General features: G+C 40.9%; 1 protein-coding gene across 1 annotated transcript in view; it reads right to left on the bottom strand.

Moving 5' to 3' along the window:
- Positions 1-20,368, bottom strand: part of LOC137262111 (ras association domain-containing protein 10-like) — a 40,020-nt gene extending 19,652 nt beyond the window's left edge. The window contains exon 1 of the mRNA XM_067799890.1: positions 19,355-20,368. The gene's annotated coding sequence lies outside the window, so the exon portion shown is untranslated. The remainder of the gene's footprint in view (positions 1-19,354) is intronic.
- Between the last annotated feature and the right edge of the window lie 259 nt (positions 20,369-20,627).

The raw sequence follows: 20,627 nt of genomic DNA, 5'->3' as shown, positions 1-20,627 counted from the left end.
TATCTCAGCATATTTGGGGGTAGACGCAACGGCGTGAAGAAACTAGACTATACTTCTATAATCAAGCGTGAAGAAGGGGTTCAGTCTATCTGTCTCAAGACGTATGCCGTGAATGAACGTGTTGAGAGGATTTAGGAGTGATAAACCTGTCAATTTCCATGCCATAGTAACAGAATAGAAGTGATTTATGACAGATTTATTGCTAGTTGTAGATCCGACAAGGCGTTCTGTCAATGGTGGGCGGAAGATAAACATATGGCACTCGTCACTTGTGGTTAGTGCATCTTTGTGTCGATTTTATATCAAAGCTATAGGTAATGTTCATACCAAGCTTGTATGTACTTACAGAATACGTCTCGGGAAATGAACTCTTCTGAAGTGTACGTGTTTCTATGCTCGACTTACTGGTGTTCTTTGAAGTATATTATTGTTGGATCGTTGTTCGATACTCTCCGTTGTCTTGATTGTTGTTGAACGCCACACCATGCACTAATTCAGCTTTAACAGGCTTTAATTATTCGAATCTTGACAAGACAATCCAGTGGTCAACATCATGAGCATACATAAGTTATGTAAGCATGTCTTCTTTTTGTGGGAGGCTGACGTAATGGATATAGAAAGAACTCATCTATGAACCCATGGCCATTGGCATAGTATTGGGAAACCAAAGACTGTTGTCGGGTGGAATGTGAGACTCGAAGCTCAACTCGGGTGCCACATTGGCAATCGATCCATACTACGAAATATCACACGCCAGACCTTAGAAAGATCAAATATATCCGAGGACTACATAGGTGGATTAGGGAGGATTTCCGGGATTATAAACTAAGATAAATCTTATTGACTTGGCTTCATGTCTTAGACAGATTCAAAAGACAAAATCGGAGTAAAAGTATAAAGTGTCAATCTCAAAATTGATCTTTGTTTAAAGATGACATTAGTAGAACACGTGACGGTTGCCTACGATGTGAACTATGTTATGTCCTGAAGGTCGTGTGTTCGTCCTTGTCAACTTAAAGCATTTCTACCGACACGACTACCGGGGTATTTGCAATGCTATCCAGTCGCAGGGCGGGGATGGGGTCTTGAGGGGCTCCACTTCACACTGCAGACACAACACTCACTGCCCTACATACACACAAGAGAAGTCGCCACGACTGACCGTTCCGACAAGTGGAACATCAATAGTACGCGCCGAAATCCACGTATAACACATTGGACAGTGGTAAATCCTGATGTTCTATTGTTTATTCTTGAAGGACAGGAGCAGAAACTTGGACAAACACTGCCCTGGTTACAAGACCAAGTATCTGTAGACAAATTGTTCTTTCTTGTGGAAACGGTGTATTTTTGGAAGTGATTAGTGGTCATAATACACATTCGGCTCACTCTTACTAAAACAAAAAAAACGTTACTAAAAGAACCCCCAAGTCAACATTGCATAATGTATATGGACAGTGCAAGATGAAAACAAACCATCTTAAACTGATGCAATGTGGAAACATTGATCAACACGCGGCTTGCGAACAGAAACATCAAATACGTATCTATTTTAGATCAATGCCAAGCTAAGATCACACTAAACGAGAAAATTCAAAGCCGTCCCTCGATATTTGCTGTTACACCATGATGTCCATTTCTGTTCCGTTGGTGACTTCCGTAATGTGTTCAAGACACTAGGTATTGGTTAAATAACAGAACATTATGATACCGCAGTAATGGGTGACATTTCCTTTGAGTCCGATATAATCATCACAAAACACTATACAAAGTGTTCAGTTGTTAGGATTATGTATCCCGACGTTAACAAAGCCCATTGAATTATTAAGTGTTTGTACAATGTAAGGCGGGCCATGTATATATGGCTGACACTTGATTGACAGGTGGGGTGGCCATGTCAGTAGATGATATTGTTTACATCTATGGCAGATACTGTGACGCTGACGTCTGCAATAAATATGCACGATTAGTGCAATCGACTAGAGTATCTTTATACAGTTGAAATTAACCGTAAAAAACATGTCTGTCTAATATACCTGTCTGGCATGATGTTACGGTCAGTTACACATTAGAATTAATCAGTCGTACGGTGAACACGACCTTCGGATAGATCGGTGATGGAAACAGTTATGACAAGTAGATATGTCGCAACCTTGGACACGAATGGCTGTGTAGTCACTGGCCTGCTCTTGCACGGGTCTCTAAGGTAACAAAAATAATTAAAAGCTTGAATTTCTCAAAAATAATATAAATAATGGATTGGCCCTACATAGAACCTCTTATCTACACTTGCCTCTTTAAAGGATAGAATTATTATAAATCCAAAGGTTTTGTATATATATATATAGGTGCCTCTATTTACCATTTTGTTCCTATGGGTTTACAGTTGAACGGTCAACGTGCTTAGGCTAAAAGTAACCGTAAATACACAGTAGGTGTCACGAAATGGCACGGGGGGATGTGGACAAGAGTGATGTTCGTACAAAGAAGCGACTAGGATTCTAGGAATGTCAAAACATATGTATTGAGCTAAGATAAGACAAATACTTTTTTTTTTCATTCACAAGCCACGAGGTTCGGTCTCCGGACCAGCGGGTCAACTGGGATTGTATGGGGAATGTGTTATATTGTATCTGTGCGGGTTTATCGCTGACACCATTAGAAACAGATAGATATATTTGTTCCACAAGAACACTCGTGCAGGTGTTTGACACTGATGTCTCAACTAGCATGTCAACATTAGTTTCTTACCTGTGTTCACACTGTTAATAACATAATAGCTGAGAAACTAGGTACATACGTGAGTGTGTGTCTCTCTGTTTCTGGGATTAAGCAAATGTAACAGAGATATATTCTCTAATTATTTGCATTTACGATCCTGAAAAAATGGAAATGTTGCCAAACATATGGTGGCATGTTGATATATTTATATCATCTGTTTTACATTTTTCATATTCTTGCACATATACTATTAGACAATATATTCAGATTATTTGCATTTGACATTCTCAAAGGAAAGTATAAATTTTGCCGGAAATAAAGTGGTATGTTCATACAATATATGATACATATATATTGATTTTATAAGTCATACATTTTGCGTATATATTATTTTATAATCCCACTTCCCTTAATGACTCGAGCAATTATTTAAAATGTATTGTAGTGAAGTGAGACGTAAATAAACAGTCCGTCCGTCCAACTCCCTTCGCCGGAGCGGTGGGACAGCACAGTGGTGAAAGCGTTCGCTCCTCACCTCGAAGAACCGAGTTCGATTCCCCATCCCTCATGGGTACAGTATGTGAAGCCCATTCCTGGTGTCCCACACCGTAATATTGCTGGAATGTTGCTAAAAGCAGCTCGAAACCATACTCACTCCACCCTGCGACGAGTAACCGCACCGGCGTGCGTTCGCGTCGTCAACCAGCTTCTAATGACGGTCTGGACAACATCTGACTGTCTCCCGCTATCTATATACAAATCCCCACACACAACAGCAAGACATGAGTCCAACACTAACTACCTGTCGTCGAAGCACATAATCCACACAGACAGTACTAGTATCCCTATAATTTAATCCACTAACACCAAGCACAACTACGTCCTCTGGAAACGGCGCCCTCCCTGGCACGGAGATCATACCTGATCGATATAGATCTCAAGATACAGTTGTTGTCTGATCATACATGCAGGAATAGAGACTCAAAGCGTGACCTCGAGCTGACCTATTTTAAACCGGGGCATAGCCATGTGTTTGCTTTCAAATAGAGAGTAGACTATGATTTTAAGTTTGCTTGATATTCAGTGTACAATTTTATCATAAGGTTTCGTTTTCAAGAGGGTCAAAGTGCCTCACTGAATGGACGTAAATTCGGGCCTCGCGCGATAAGTTTTCATGAATGGAGTCAGATATTATTAAGTGGAAAGGTTGACGCTTTGTGTGTTCTCCATATGGTTTTATAATGTTGTCGTTATTCGAGGCCCGACGGGCATAACGGTTGTTGATTGCCAACAAATGTTGACCGTACCGGTATTTACAAATGTCATGTCCAATATATTGTATGCTCAACCCGTGAGACCATTAAGAAGAAATTCATGCTCAGGTATTTGTATGGCAAACACACCACCTGGTATTTACAGCGGAGTTTTGAATATTCAAAAACACGACCAGTTTGACCTAGTTTTGTGGTGTGTAATAACTTGTCACCCGTCTCGAATACACGTGGTGACAGTACACATAATTACCTCCTATGTGTACTGTCGTCAAATTGTGTATTCAAGTCGACCGGGAGCATGATGAAAGAGTAGGAAGAACAGCGGTGTCTCTGTTCATTCTTCGTCAGTGTTAAACGGGTTTACTTCTAGCGTTAAAAGGATAACTTTGTAAAGAGGTTATTTGTACCCCTGGTCCACATAACATGTGTTGCATTTATGATTTCATAAGAAGTAAAAATCACATAAACACCCATAACGCTAATATTTAATATTTTTGTACAAGCATTCCAAGTCGTCGTCTACAAAAAGTCTATTAAATTCTTAAAAGAAAGTTGATTGCTTAATAACACTGTAACGCATATTGTAAAAAACCGTTGGTATAGATGCAACAAAAAATCGTTTATACTTGCATCTCATTCAGACCTTTCGTGACGTTCTGCCCTGACTAGGGCTGATTAAAGAAGTGTCTCTTTGTACAGGTGTCTGGGGGTAAATGTCCTATATGACTATAATTATGGTGGTTTTGGGCTCCGAATCCATGCGTTTTGGGAAAACACTGTACTGGTCGTTATATTTTTCGGGTAAAGTGCATAAATGGTCAGCGTATTGATCAATGTCCCAGTGGACAGTGTGAATACTCACACAGCAGGTGCTTTTGTTGACTTCAGACTATATGCAGTAGGCAAACATGACGTCATTAGGAAGGACATGCTGAAGGTTTTTTGGGTTTTTTGTGAGCGTCAATTTACATTGAAGTATATCGTGCAGTGAAAGGCTTCGTTACCTGTCACGAAAAGAGCTTTGAAGTTTATTATTCATGTCAGATCGTTTGAGTGTTGTCAATTTGGACAACTGTTGTGCAAAGAGGGTAGATATTCAATTATGCACCTTGTTGTATTCTTGTGATATGGTTTCATTACGGAAGGGTTAAGGGGTTGGGGTTTGTGTGTCTGTAGTGCCTTTGGACTGGGTGGGGAAGGTTGAGGCCGTGATTTGTTTTGTGCTTCTTCCCATGCTGTTTTTCTTTGGCTTGTATCACTTAAGTTTAGGTTGGAGGTGTATACACAGTGCCGTCAGATTTCATGAGATGAGTAAGAGCGTCAGCCATTTCGAGTCATTTTGTGTAACGACAATCAATATACTTCAGTCATTTCATCTATATGTGGTGGACAGGGATTTGTGAGGTGTGGCTTCTCTGAACATTGCAAGTGTCCAATAAACAGGTGTGAATGCATTAAAGCCAAGTTAAGGCGCAACAGTAGCTGCCACAATGATTTTAGTGGCAACTTAGGGAAAATAAGACGTTGAACTTGTGATCCACTTTTGTAGATTAAGTTATTAAGAGAAATGTCGTGAAGTGACTGAAGTATATTGATTGTTATTGCACAAAATGACGCAAAGTGGCTGTCCCTCAGAGTCAGTTCATGAAATCTACTAGTAACGTAACCTATATAGCGTATTTCTCTAGAGATATGGGGAGCCATACAAAGACTAGTAGAAAATGCACGTCATAGGAATCTGTTGGCTTGACCCTACGCGTGCCCTTTGGTTACCTGGCGTTTAGCTTCAGAGCTTGATGATCATCGGTCACTTCATGACACAGGGGTCAGAGGTCACAATCACACATCCAGTGTTCAGTAATCCTCGGAAATACCTGTTAATCCGAAGTGTCTTTACTCACACGACCAGCGTGATTCCACAGTCGAGGTAAATACACACAAACATTGAAGAGAGATTCCCTTTCTCCTTGAACCAAGCCTGACTACATGCTGCATAGATTAAAATACAACACTCCATCGCGGCCCGTGTAATTTTGGTCATTAATCAACTTCAGTCTGAGTAATGAATGACCCATACCTTGACCACTGGGCACAGACTTTGGACCAAAGGGCGTGGGTTTCTCGGGGCTTCGAGAAAATGTGGAGGGGATTCCTTTTTAACATTTTTCGAAACGTTCATCATTTTGAACACTTTCTTTTACTCGATTTGTACGTGGTTTATTGCAACTGATCTGCGGTAACAGACACTAACTATTGTATGTCTGTAAAAGTGTTGTAAAAGTGTTGTAAAAGTGTTGTGAAAGTGTTTATCACATATATTTAGCAACTGTTTATGTAATAATTTGTAAACCTACATTGAGATCCGTTTCTTGTAAGATTCAAGTTCAGATAAACGTGATGTGACTGGCTTGAACATGTATAGATGTGCATTAAAGCAGCTAAGGAATTCATTCCCTCCAGTCGTGGATTTAAAATACATTAATACAGTGCAAAAAAGTGCTAAATGTATCAACATAATTCTACTTTAGGCCCCAAGTCTCGGTGTCCCCAAGGGAATGGAGCTGTGCTCATCGTAAAACTTTATATTAACCATGATAGATGGATGGATGTGGATTGCTGTGTGTTGATGGATGGATGGATGGTGGATGACTGGTGGATGATGGATGGACAGATGGATGTGTGAATGCCTGGATGGGTGGATGACTGGGTGAATGTGGATGGATGTATTGATGGATGCATGTGGATGAATAGGTTGGTGTGTGGGTGGATGTAGCTGGATGGGTAAGTGAATGGGAGGGCGGATGGGAGGATGTGGATATGGATGTGGTCAGCTAGGCATGTGGATGGATGGAAGGCTGGGTGTATGGGTGGTTGATGGATGGATGTGGATGGATGTTGATGATGGATGTGTGGATTGATGGGTGGATGAGAGTGGGTAGCTGGATGTGAATGGGTGGGTGTGGATGGATGGATGGATGAATAGATGGATGAGATGATTGCTGGATGGGTGGACGACTGAGAGTGCGGGTGTTTATCACTGGATGTATCTGCACAGTGGAATTCATTTTCAAAACATAGGGGTGATGAAGTACCTGCTTGTGGAGACTGAATGGATGTAAATGTGGGAATGGTGTTCGAGTGCACAGTTCATTTTAAGTCGACCATACAATAGCAGACCAAGGGGTGCCTAGAAGCGAGTTGAACAGTGTGTCTGTAATAGGGGGTGGACGAATGAGGCCCCTGTAAGTGAGAGTGGGGGTGGAATGTAGATATGTCAGGTACAACCTTGACCGGTGTCCGCCCGCCTCGCTCCCACTCAATTAAGGACGGAATGTTTTCAGCTTGTTTGCGAGATACCGCCACCGCCGTTACAGGCAGTCAAGTCAAGTTTAATCACTCTCGGGGGTGAGGTGACTTTCGATTTTGTAATATATCCTTTATCTTGTTTAGTGTTTGGTATCCTTATATTCACTATACACGTTATATATACACGTTATAACAAGCGATGCGGTGTAATTACTTGCCTCTGTCAATACTTATTGCATTACTCGTGTAAATGTAACATTGCAATTACGTTCCTAAATGTAATCCACAAGCCAAACACAGCCTAACGTGACTGACTGTTACTTAATTACTTAAAATTAAATAAATTCAGTAAATTTTATATTTGTTATTGATGTCAGATTGTCATTAGAAATGTCATTTAGAAAGCATCTCTGAGATAGTAAAAGACATCTTTTCAACAACGACCGCGTATAATCCACAATATTTACAAGCATAAACTACTAACAAAACAATATGAAACAAAAATTAATGCAAAATATATGCTATACGATGTCTTTCAACAAACCATATCTTCCGTAAGAATTAAAAACTGTCACAGCCAAAACATCTCAGCACAACAACACAACAAAATACAGGTTACAACAACGAAATAGCTGTTCGACTCACCCGAATCCTTTCGTAATTAAGACTACAAGTGGACACTGTCCTCTGCGATGACCAACAGTCACGTGATCCTCCTGGTCATCTTTGACCTTGGTACATCCACGTATATCACCGGACCCCCCTAGACGTATACCCAAAGGTTGTATTACATACAGCGACCAGTGGCCATGTCGAACTGATGGGTGCCGAGTTAATAACAGCACTGATTCTAGATCTGCTCTCCACCCGACTGGCGCCATACAATTTGTTCTATACAACCTCTCATAAGGAACGTGCCAGAGAGGTAGCAATTGTGCTACAGGAAAATTGGCCAACACGGGGCATTCATGTTGAACAAGTAGGCCGAACTTTCAATGGAGGCAAAACAAAGCATGTGAGTGATTACTGACGGGTCAGGTATTATCAAATATAGACTTACAGAAATATTTCCTCTTTCAGTTTGTTCTTTATCGGAGAGATCGGGTATTTCTCACACAGCCGTTGCGTGATGAGTGAAGCCAGAGCGATTTGTCTGCAAGTGATGTATTGTATACAGTGATGATATCGCCCGTGCTGCGCAGTACTTGAACGTATTATCTGCATGGCTGCCCATCTTTGTGAAAGTGCCGTTATTGACACCTGGCTATTACCATATAATACGTATTAATGTCATAAAATTAATCTCGATTGTATTCCTGACATAACGCATTAGTGGCCGTAACATGCGTGGCATTGATCCGTGTACAGGACTGTGTAAATAATACACGTTTGTTTGTTTGTTTGTTTGTTTGTTTGTTTGTTTGTTTGTTTGTTTGTTTGTTTGTTTGTTTGTTTCCTACAGGCTTTCACATTAGATCAACTGTTGGATTACTACTGGGTTGGTGGTTTCGAAACTGAACTATTCCCATTCATTAAAACATCTACAATGTTCAAAGTTACTATAGAAGAGGAAAAATGCAGTGAACATTAGTTATAACATATTTTTACATATTTGAGAATGTAATGAGCGAATGAGCCAATATTTCCAGCTAATAATCCAGTTCGGACCCTGCATGCAGGCATCCACCCATCCATCCATCCATACATGCATGTACACACGCATGCACGCACACACCATACATACATACATACATACATACATACATACATACATACATACATACATACATACATACATACATACATACATACATACATACATACATACATACATACATACATACATACATACATACATACATACATACATACATACATACATACATGTTTAACTGCTGTTCTACCCTACTCAGTGCATTTAGAACACCCACAGAATAAATCGAATGATATTCGATATGTTCTCACCTGTAAACAAGGTACATATAGAAAAGTGTCTGACCGCCCTTTCAATGAAGCTACAATACAAATAAATTTGCTCCTGCATAAATCTTAGTCGGTAAGACGTCTGAATATACATGTAATCTGTTTACGCTTATGGTCGTGACTTGTTTCTCTTTCGTATCTAGATTGTGTTGAATAATCATATATCTCCCGTTGTCACGACCGCAGAGATTATTGCTGTGACATGTTAATCTACTTAGCGTGACACGCGTTAGTCCAATACTATAATCAGTTTGACGCGATTCCATGTTTGTCGTGTTTCTGCGTAAGAAATTTACTGTCATGAGTCCGACTTCACAAAACGATGTTAGTCCATGTGTTGCTGTCATATGGCTCAACAGGTCAATGTGACTCCCGAGAGTCATGAAATAATAATATACAACATCTAGTGAGATTAGACTCCCTAGTGTAAATGTATTCACCTGAATCGGTGAAATGATCAAAAAAGCTTTTGAAAAATATTTCATTCGGTTTATCTATTAAAGATAATGTTTACACATGAACAAGTATTATAAAACAAATTCATAACATTGAAGGGATTGGTTCAGGAAATGATGAAAACAGGTGAAAATTGACCAATAGTTAACAAAACTTAAAACCAAAACGCGTCTGTTCACATAAACGATATTTGCACACGTCTTTTTTTAGCAATTAATGTTCGACCATCAGCATAAAGTTTGCCGACGATTTCCCCAAGCCAAAGGAGAAATTCATTTTCGATGTAACCATATATACATACATGACATATAGTGAGTGCTTGAAGTGAGGTTAAACTTTGATGGGTAGCATATATGTATTTCCACTAATTGTTTCGTTTTTTTTATCTCAATTCGAAAACCCAGAGGTAAAGATTGGTTTGTTCATCACAAAACATGATCGTGTTATTCACAAACAATGTGCTACATAAGTCTTTTGTGTCTCGCAACCAGCAAAGGCACACGCATACACTTGTACACACGCGCAAATAGGCTCTTTTTCTTCTAACTGTCCGTAGCCTGATTTCACATTTTAACTGTTGTCAAAATAGTTGAAAAGTGTTTTTGTCACTGATTGATTACGTGGACAAACGTTAATCAATCTTCATCATGCACATTGCATGTATGTCCACAAATCAACTCAAACGACTCAAGATCCATGTCTGTGATCATGTTTAAAAAAGTAAACTAAGTTAAAAGAAGACATTTGTCGGCAAAGATTAAGTAACTTCAGCTGGGCCATAAATCCATATCGCCCATGCTAAATGCTAAACCTCTGCATGTTTACGCCCCAGTGCACAAACACAATTATCCTTAATTCTAAAAGTACTTAGAGCTTAACAAAACTCTGTACACGGCGACTAAATGCTATCAACTCCCATCTGCATCAACGGAGTATGCAAGCGGCAGAACATCAAAGCCGGTTTTATCAATTATCTGCCAGTTGCGTCACAAAGACCCGCCCGATAATCACTCGTCTAAGTTTATCATATCTGATGGCGGCGATATGTGATAGGCGAGTGTTATCTTGGCTCAAATCTTCTTGGTCAAATAAACATTGAGACCAGCTTATTAGAAATATAGCTAAATACTAAGCTGACAGGTGTAATCCAGGTTTCAAGTCAATCTAAATATTTGTTGGTATGTTTACATTGATCATGTAAGGTCTTGTATTGGGACTTAGCGGTGATTGAGTAAACATGATATAGAGTTAATACTGAAATCTCTAAGTCATATTCACATACATGTCTAACAGAGGTTTATTTGGCAAGATATTATCTGTTGACCAGGTGTAAAATCGGTTCCAGTATAAGCATTGAAGCTTACAAAATGTGTAAGTACTTTATCTATATGGCCTCCCCAGAGTAGTTGAAATAAATACATATGCTATTTTCGTGTAAAGAAACATAAGAGACTTATGTGAGCGTTTTCTCGAGTGAATGAAGTGGGTGCAGTCCCTCTCCAAATAAATATGCATGAAAGTGAGCTGATTGTTACTGAAAGGTGTATTCAAACCAGGTCAAATCGAAACGTCGAGAAATGTGAAATTCGAAACCACCTGTGATGTAAATTTTCAAACGTCTGTGACTTGCAAGAGTCGCTAATTATAAAAAGCTTCAGTTTCAAAACTATTACCCTTCCCTATAAGTTCAGACAAAGATTTGTGTTCATTTTCATCTGATTCAAAGTTAAATTGTTCACCTTTATTATGCCCCAAATGTTCATATGTCTGCACAAACAATTCTTAAAGAAGAGTCTGATAGCATTGAAAGGTGTGCTGACAAGTTATAGCACCACCCTGATTGAAAATATGTTAAGTAACCCTACTGTGATCAAAAATGTAAGGACTGGGAGATAATGACTTCTGAGCATATTTTCATTGTTCCCAACAAGACAATTAGTCGTAAACATGATAGCATTCCTCCGTGGCACGCCCTGCGGTGCTGTGATGTCCATAACTAATAAACAACGTGAGGAGACTGGCCCAAGGCGTGTTACAGTCAGCCCCAGAAGGTTTGGACCACGTTAGTGTAAATCAAGCGAGGGATGAGATAAGTACCGTTATCTTACATCTTACACCAGACTTCGGTGTGCTGGGCTATTGTCTTGCTGGCATCTACAGAGGTGATGAGAGCATGTTCGTACACGAGCAGCTGCGTTCGCAATACGCAGTTCAATACCCCAAGCCGGGAAGCATGGCTTCAGGCAAAAGCGTACCGGTACAACACGTATTACGTTGTGCAGTACCTCGTTTAGTACGCCGTGCTTTAAGTCGAGAACTAAACAATTGCGATTAAATACGTTGTCTAATCAGTATGCGACTGATAGCGGAATATAAACTGCGGCGAATATTACGTTGAGAAGAATACGCCGGTCAAAACGTCTGACAGTATGCCGTTTAAGACGTCGAACATAACGTCGGGAGACAATTTCCCTACTACTTCCTACAATATATGAGTGAGTGAGTTAAGGCGGGGGGACACCAGAAATTGACCTCTCACTGTGTACCCATGTGGGGGTACAGCATGACGAGCGAGCTCCAGGTCTCCCCACATCCCTCAGAACAATACGCTCCGGCTTCATACAACATTTATTGGAGCACATTGTGCACACCATCGTACAACGGACTGCAATATGCCGTCAAGACATTGTGCAATCTGTCGTGCAGTGTGTCGTTTAATACGTCGGGCAGTCCGTAGTGCAATGTTGCAATTTGTCTGTGAAAACGCTATGGAAATCACCATGGCTGTAACGATGAATCGACTTATCGATGGGTTGCAATTGTTGAGCCTCCAATATAGCAGTTAATCGACGGTAGAAACGAAAAACTATTGATGCATCGATAGTGCATGTATTTGTGACAATCGATAGTTTAGTAACCGACTTCCGTTGATATGTCCAGCGAAAATACAGGACGTACGAGATCCGTTCACTCTGATTTTGATATTATCCGAATCTGTTACCTTTTTACTTGGCCTAAGTGTTTCTGAGTTACTGACAGTTGTCAGAGACTGAAACTAATTCAGCTGTGTTTCTATTTCATGTAAACTATACTTTCATTTTGGAAATGATTTCAAATGAGACAAAGCTTGAGAGAAAAAAAACTATTGCAATGGTATTTCAACAGTCGGTCGCAATAGGCTATCACCATGGCAATAGTATGTTGCAATAGACTATCGCCATGGCAACAGTATGTTGCAATAGACTATAGCAAAGGTGCTTTGTTCCCTCTCAGTGGTCACCCATAGAAGTCACTCCACTATATGACAAGGAGTCTTCATCAACACGGGCAACCTCATACCTGGATATTATTAATTTATGTGTAACAGTAGTTCTCACACCTGCAGGTTTATGGTACTGATTTGGGTAACGTCACACACCTCCAAGGGTTCAAGGATAAAACAACACGTATTACATTTCCTTAGTACAAAAGCTTTCACCTCGTGACAATGATAACCAATGTGTAAACCAACCTGCCGTATAATGATAGTCATTGACGCACACTTGACTGGTTCTGACAGATGGTCACACATTGTTACAGACTGGTCACTGAACTTTCCCAGTAATACCTCCCATATCATCATCATCATCATCATCATCATCATCCGCAGCAGTAGCATCATAATCATCACCATCGTCTTCGTCATCATCCTCATCGTCGTCATCATCATTATCATCACAAAACAAACTATATCCGTATTAGAATTGGTCTTCAGCAACCGATGATTGTCCAACAAACTGACTAACGGGATCGTTGACCACCGGATTGTCTAGTTCTGACTCGAGTATTTACAGACAGCCGAAATATAGCTGGAACATTGCTGAGTGCGGCTTTTAGTAAAAACAAAGCAACAACGTAACAAAATAATGTCATAGGATATCAAGTTATGCTACATTAACGACTGCAATCTTATGATAATCACCCCAGTGTATGTTACTTGAAGGCGGTGGCACCCCAGTGTATGTTACTAGAGGGCGGTGGCACCCCAGTGTATGTTACTTGAAGGCGGTGACACCCCAGTGTATGTTACTAGAGGGCGGTGGCACCCAAGTGTATGTTACTTGAAGGCGGTGACACCCCAGTGTATGTTACTAGAGGGCGGTGGCACCCAAGTGTATGTTACTTGAAGGCGGTGGCACCCCAGTGTATGTTACTAGAGGGCGGCGGCACCCCAGTGTATGTTACTTGAAGGCGGTGACAACCCAGTGTATGTTACTAGAGGGCGGTGGCACCCAAGTGTATGTTACTAGAGGGCGGTGGCACCCCAGTGTATGTTACTGGAGGGCGGTGGCACCCCAGTATATGTTACTTGAAGGCGGTGACACCCCAGTGTATGTTACTAGAGGGCGGTGGCACCCCAGTGTATGTTACTAGAGGGCGGTGGCACCCCAGCGTATGTTACCAGAAGACTGTGGCACCCTAGTCATTAAAGAAAGTCATGGTGGGAGTTCGCTCCTGTGTGAAGACTCCGCACCTCCCCACCATCCCCAACCCCCCAACCCCCTCCCCTCCACACTGTACATGTTGAAATAATATACTGTTGCAATGTTACACATCTCTATGACCTGTGTCACCCCTACAGTCTCTGATTGCCAGCGGTAAGTATAACCAGCGCCGCCTCTCGGTGTACAGTAGCATCAAAATACCATCTTAGCAGTTAAACAGTGTACACAGTCGCCCCGACTGTAAACACACCACTAAAGTATTGACGCGGGATGAGTTCTGCAGTACCAATACACGGGTCGTCCCGGCCAGCCTGTGTGAGTGGACAGGGAAGCAGTGTCTACGGTGTACACCTGTCATTGTGTTGTATGGCGACATGTTGATACAATTAAATAGAAACTTCGCATCATGAAATTTTATCGGTACAGTAATATTTTGACAATTATGTTTAACTGAACATGTTATTTACGTACTGATTTATCTTCTAACTGTGTGATGATAGTTTTCAGATTTAAACACAACACTGAGGTTAAAAAAACATACAAAACTTCGAGTCAAAGAGTGAAAATTTGTATTGAATTTTCAGTGGAACATATGGTGTTGGCTAATATCTTTTGAAAGAGTATCTCATTTACAATAAAACTTGCTGAATATGGGAGAAAAAACCTAAGTAATGCGGGTTTCAGACGTTTACCGTTTTGGTAAAGGCGAAGTAGTATGTGCTATTGATCAAACTTAGGGTGAATCGTAGTTGAGATTCTACTCTAAAGCTATATAGGACCCTGGGCCGTTTGAAGTCAGCAACTCAGAACGCTCTATAACATCTAGACAACCACACTCCCTTATGTGACAAGAGCCATCAAGGCCTAATACTACGTATATATAGAGTCGAACTATAACCAACTACGTGTGTGAGCATAAACCACTGACCTACCTTTAATCCCATTTCTAGTGTCTCAACTATGCATATCGCAATGTACGTTCCGCTGTGATATTGCTGGAATATTGCTAAAAGGGTTTAAAACCAAACTCACTCACTCACCCACTCTATGCTCACCGTGTTACTGTTCTCTAGATACGTGTTGACCGTATGAGGCCCGTATGCACTAAACCCCGTTAGTCCGAACACAAACCATCTCTTTGTAATGCCCGTAGGAATATATACTTTTTAAGATCCGTTTCTCACGAAAACATTTTGCTTTGTGAACACCTAGTGCCATCACTGATTCCCAGTGATCCTTTTTCATAACGGTGTGACAATGAGTCCCAGTGATCCGTTCACACAAGTGTCACACTGATTCCAAGTGATCCGTTCACACAACTGTCACACTGATTTTCAGATATCCTTTCACACAACTGTCACACTGATTCCCAATGGTCCATTCACACCAACCGTTATACGGATTTAAGTTTAGTACCCAATGAATTCATTTTCATTCACTGGTTATTGGCGATTTATGTTCATAACAAATGTCCCGAATGTGACGTTTCCTGACTATCTTTAATTTAACACTTATACCTAAAGAACGCGATGTGACTATCTTTAATTTAACACTTATACCTAAAGAACGCGATGTCCAAGTGAGATAGTCTCTTCCTGGGTGCCCTCATGAAATGTCCTCATGAGATGACCTCGGTCACTTGAACAGACTAGTTCTGCTTTATCGCGATGTATAACAGGCCGCCTTATCAAATATATCTCACCTTCGCCACAGCTGCCAGCTGGTATTCCCATGTAACTAAGTCACTTCCTCGACAAGCCGAGACACCGCTGTCAGTGTTTACGACCCTAGAAACAGGTCACTGCGACTATCAAGACGAACTAACAATACCTGCTCCATTGAGGAGGATGGGATCAAACAAGGGTGCTATCTACCTCCAGCTTATTAACACACTCAGCACAATCAGCTGATGCTGTTTCCCACACGATCACTCCGAAATTCGTGAAAGTGTTTTCACTCAAAACCCTGGATGATCGTGAGAAAAGGGTGTGTAGTGAAGTGTTGTAGTCAAAATTAACTTAGATCCTTCACACACCATTGGTAAAACACCCTGTCAGAAGTATTAACTGTTCTGGACTTTACACATTCCAAATTGAATGCATTCGATAAAAAATCAGCCCTTGAAAGATGTCACTAGAAGATATCATCAGTATGTTTAATTAAGCCAGCTTCTACCAGCACGACAGTGGGAGGAATGTAAACACCCATATTTTGATAGTGGGTTAAAGGAAACAAATATGAAATAGTTAAGCAATGGTAATTCAATTCACGTGGGTACACTGGGCGATATTACTTGCATCATATAAATTAGTATCCCACGGCACATCACTTGTTCCATGTGAGAGGTTTTTGGGGCGGTTGGGTAGTCTTGTGGTTTTAGTGTCGTCACGCTGAAGACCAGGTTCGACTCCCCACATAGGAACAATGTGGGGAGCCCATTTCTGGTGTCCCCCGGCGGGATATTGCTAGAATATTGCTATAACGGTTTAAAATCATAATTATTCATTCATTCACGCGAGAATTAATGTTATAATACTGTACATTCTAACTAAATAGCACCTGTAGGGCTGTCACCAATACAGGATAGATAGTTTGTCACGCTATCAACCACCGATGTGAATAACCAAGTCCCAGTGAGCGATCTTAGCGCAACTCACCACTTTATCACACTTCGAAGTGCGTTACAGGCAGGGTTTGATTGTAATCAAACGGACAACATCAGCAACTGCCCAAGATGAACATCGCACAAGCAACATCATCACCGCACATCTCTAATCACAGTCATATAGATCGTCAGTGATCTTATACGCTGTCATATGTATAGATAACAACGGCAATGTTTACATATTCACGACCAAATCTACAGCATTATCATTGGCTTCATTCACTGTCTTACACACAATATTGTCATTGCCCACATTCAAAGTCATGCAGACATCATCGCCAGTTTTGCCCATTCATTATCATACATGTGTCACGTGTAGATTTCTACAGCTGAAAATGAAAAATAAAAGTTTCTGGGCTCCTTTTTATTGCATTTATAGTATTAATTCAAATAGTGTATTTTTGTAAAATATGTCCACTTCAGAGACTAGCTGTTTGTCTACAGAACTCCTTTCACACTGCATTATTCATAATAGCAGCGCCACCACCAGTGCTTCTTACATACTGCCTTATTCACAATAATACCAACATCACCAGTGCACATTTGTAACTAATAATGCCGTAAAAACAACATGTGACCTAGACTGAGGTTCTCGCGATGGCACAACAGCTGCGGGATAAAGGGATATTCTCAAATTCTCCTGATACTATCAGGTGTGATAGGCTGTTTAGAGCTAAAGCACAGCCTTCATACTTTATATTAATAAAAACAACATTTTAACGGTTGAAATATCGTACATACATATCTAAGTGTAACCTGACGCCACAAACCTTTGGCCAAGACTCTCGTTTCTCCAAGTAACTAGCGGTATGCGAACTGGCGTGAAATAAGATTTCATTGTTCGCGTCCCCTGAACGTGACACCATCCAAGAACGGCTGAAACGTAAGATGGTGACACGGCGGAATTTAATTACGTCGGAAATGTTTTGATAACAGAACCATTCGCCCGGAACAATATGGACCGTTCTCCATCCTGATAATATATATGTTCACGTGTACACGTATGAACCGTGAGAATACCCTCCAAATTCCAATATACGGTATAACTGATGTGAAAAGCAAATTATCGAAATGGCAAGTCATACGAAGCACTACATTTGTAACAAGACGTCGGTGTTTGATATGCTCCCTGTTTATTAGTTCACGGACAGAACCAGACTCCACTCCCCTTGCTGCTGATTTGAAATATTTAAATTTCACTGAGAACATTAAACTTAAATCTTTAGAAAAGCAAGACATTGAATTACGGTGTTTGTAATTCATCTGCATGTCTATTCGGAACATTGAGCTTTTGTGTGAAAGCAAACCTTTAAACCTTCAATAGCTTCCTTGAAGCATAGAGACGTAACGACACGATATTATGGTGGATGGTGACTATGTACACGATGGAGGTTGCGCCCCGAGTGTCTTTTCATGGCATATACATCAACCGAGTCCTGTTTAATCGGTAAAGGTAGAGCCTTTCATGAAACAAACCACGGCTGGGATGGTATATTTTATGTCTTTAAAACCACACAGGTGCAATTTGGAGGATAAATGCCAAGAAGTCATGGCTGAAATGTTTCTCCACTTGGTCATGTGGTAATCTGGCAGTGGGGTAGCCTAGTGGCTAAAGCTTCCGCTCATCACGCCGAAGAGACAGGTTCAATTCCCCACATGGGTACAATATGTGAAGCCCATTTCTGGTGTCCCCGCCGTGATATTGCTGGAATATTGCTAAAAGCGGTGTAAAAGCAAATCCACTCACTCACTCACTGTGAAGCGTACACGGCTACAGTCCTTCGTGAAGCAATCTTTAAGCTGATCACTCGTCGTCCGTTAACTCTAACATCACAATGGAGATTATCGCGGCTGCATTCCTAGCCCGGAAAAGAAGAACGCGAATGACGTAATTAGTTATATAACGTCATTTTGAGGGGCGTCCCAAATACCGTCACTGTTAGACACTACGGTAACGTTCTAAAGATGATGTTATAATTTTGCTGCGCAACGTTTTTACGTCGGAACACACATTTAAAGGTTCTTAAAGAGAAATAAACAAGTAAATGCAAAGTCCCGTATTTGACTCCTCATGGATAATCATTCAGTTGAAAATGTGCAGTTAAAATATTATGCATCTGCAAGAGTAATCCGGAGCAAATTATATCATTTGTTTGTTGTACACTGAAGACTTTCAAACAAATACAATAACTACCACATCAGTTGCAATTAATCCAACAGTAAAATAAGACTTTGATGTTAATGAACGCTAATTCAACTTAACTTGTAATATGAATTTCAGGCACCTCTACTCATATACAAGGCCGGACATACACTATGACAACGACCACCGTATGTGTACACTGTTGCAGTCTTTCTTCGGCCCAACCAGCACGATGCAGCACCACGGTCAGTGCTGTCACCAAATCAAAGAACTGATTTTATCCATAATTAAACGTATGTTTCATAATGACATATAGCCTTACCTGTCCCCAACCCACCACTGTGATCACGCTGCTTGCGTATCCGTCGCGCCGGGAGATGTTATGAGGCTGTTGTTGATGTATGACCACTATTAAAGCCCTCACCAGAAGCAGGGCGTCACAAAACTGTATTTGCAATATGCCTAGACTAATCACCCAGTCTGTACCGCCATAGTAGGTATATTGACGTTATGGACCCAACACAAGGGCACACTGTGTGACAAACGGTTCTGACGTATTTTGACATAAATGTTAGGATCAGATCTGATGGAGGTTTTTAACATGTAACGTCACCTCGAGCGCCTTTCGTTAAGTAGTCGGTAAAGATCCTTGGAGATGATTCACAAATATTATAAATGAGATGTCATAGTCTTTACAAGTGTTCACAGGTCTTTACAGATGAGTCCTTGAATTCTGGTACGATCAACATGTTGACGATGTTTCTGGACAACCACGGTACAGATATCAGGTACAATGGTTGAAAATCAACACAAACACTTATTCAAATAAACAATCCTTGAACTCGTGTTACACCATGAGGGTTCCCATGTAAACACCGTTTGCCAGCAATGTCCTAGGAATCAGCCATGGAATAACTACAATGTGTGACCACAATGATACATAGATACATCACCAGCTCTCGACTCTTCTCACACAACCTTCAGTGGTATAGAATAGTCGGTATATACAAGCCAGCTCACCCTATACAAAAACGCAAGTAGACGGTGTCTCTGTACCCTTAACGTCAGTGTTGTCAGATGATAGACTTGGGCCACCCCGGGTTACGTTGTCGGGTAGCGGGGATCAATCGGGTGTCAAAGCACTTCAGGCTGAAGTGCACGGAATCTGTAGCATGTAATCCTTGTGTCAAGCCTCCTGACACCATTGACTCTGTATCGTGAATAATTATAACATGTTCCAAGGTCGACTGAACCCATTCATGCAATGCTGTGTCGTCATCAAGTCAAGTCGTGTTGCCTGGAATTGCCGTTGACGACACTGTTGATGTTCACTCACCTGGAAACACAATCCGGACGCTGCAACAGTAACAACCACAGACGTAGATGTTCTCACGATTATACTTATTCAACACGACTGTTTTACGACATCAGTCTTAAATAACATCGTAAACTACAATACATATATCCCCGTGACTCACGTATGAAACACCCAAATGTATATTCATGGAAAGTAATTCGATATCTACCCACGTATGAAGCATTGGTCACGGTACGTATATCATAAGCAAATATACTTTCTACGCATTTTTCCTTTG

The sequence above is a fragment of the Haliotis asinina genome, chromosome 14, assembly GCF_037392515.1.
Source record: "Haliotis asinina isolate JCU_RB_2024 chromosome 14, JCU_Hal_asi_v2, whole genome shotgun sequence".
Classification (NCBI taxonomy): Eukaryota; Metazoa; Mollusca; class Gastropoda; order Lepetellida; family Haliotidae; genus Haliotis; species Haliotis asinina.
The sequence above is the reverse complement of the archived record's forward strand: the minus strand, read 5'-3'. Positions and strand labels throughout refer to the sequence as shown.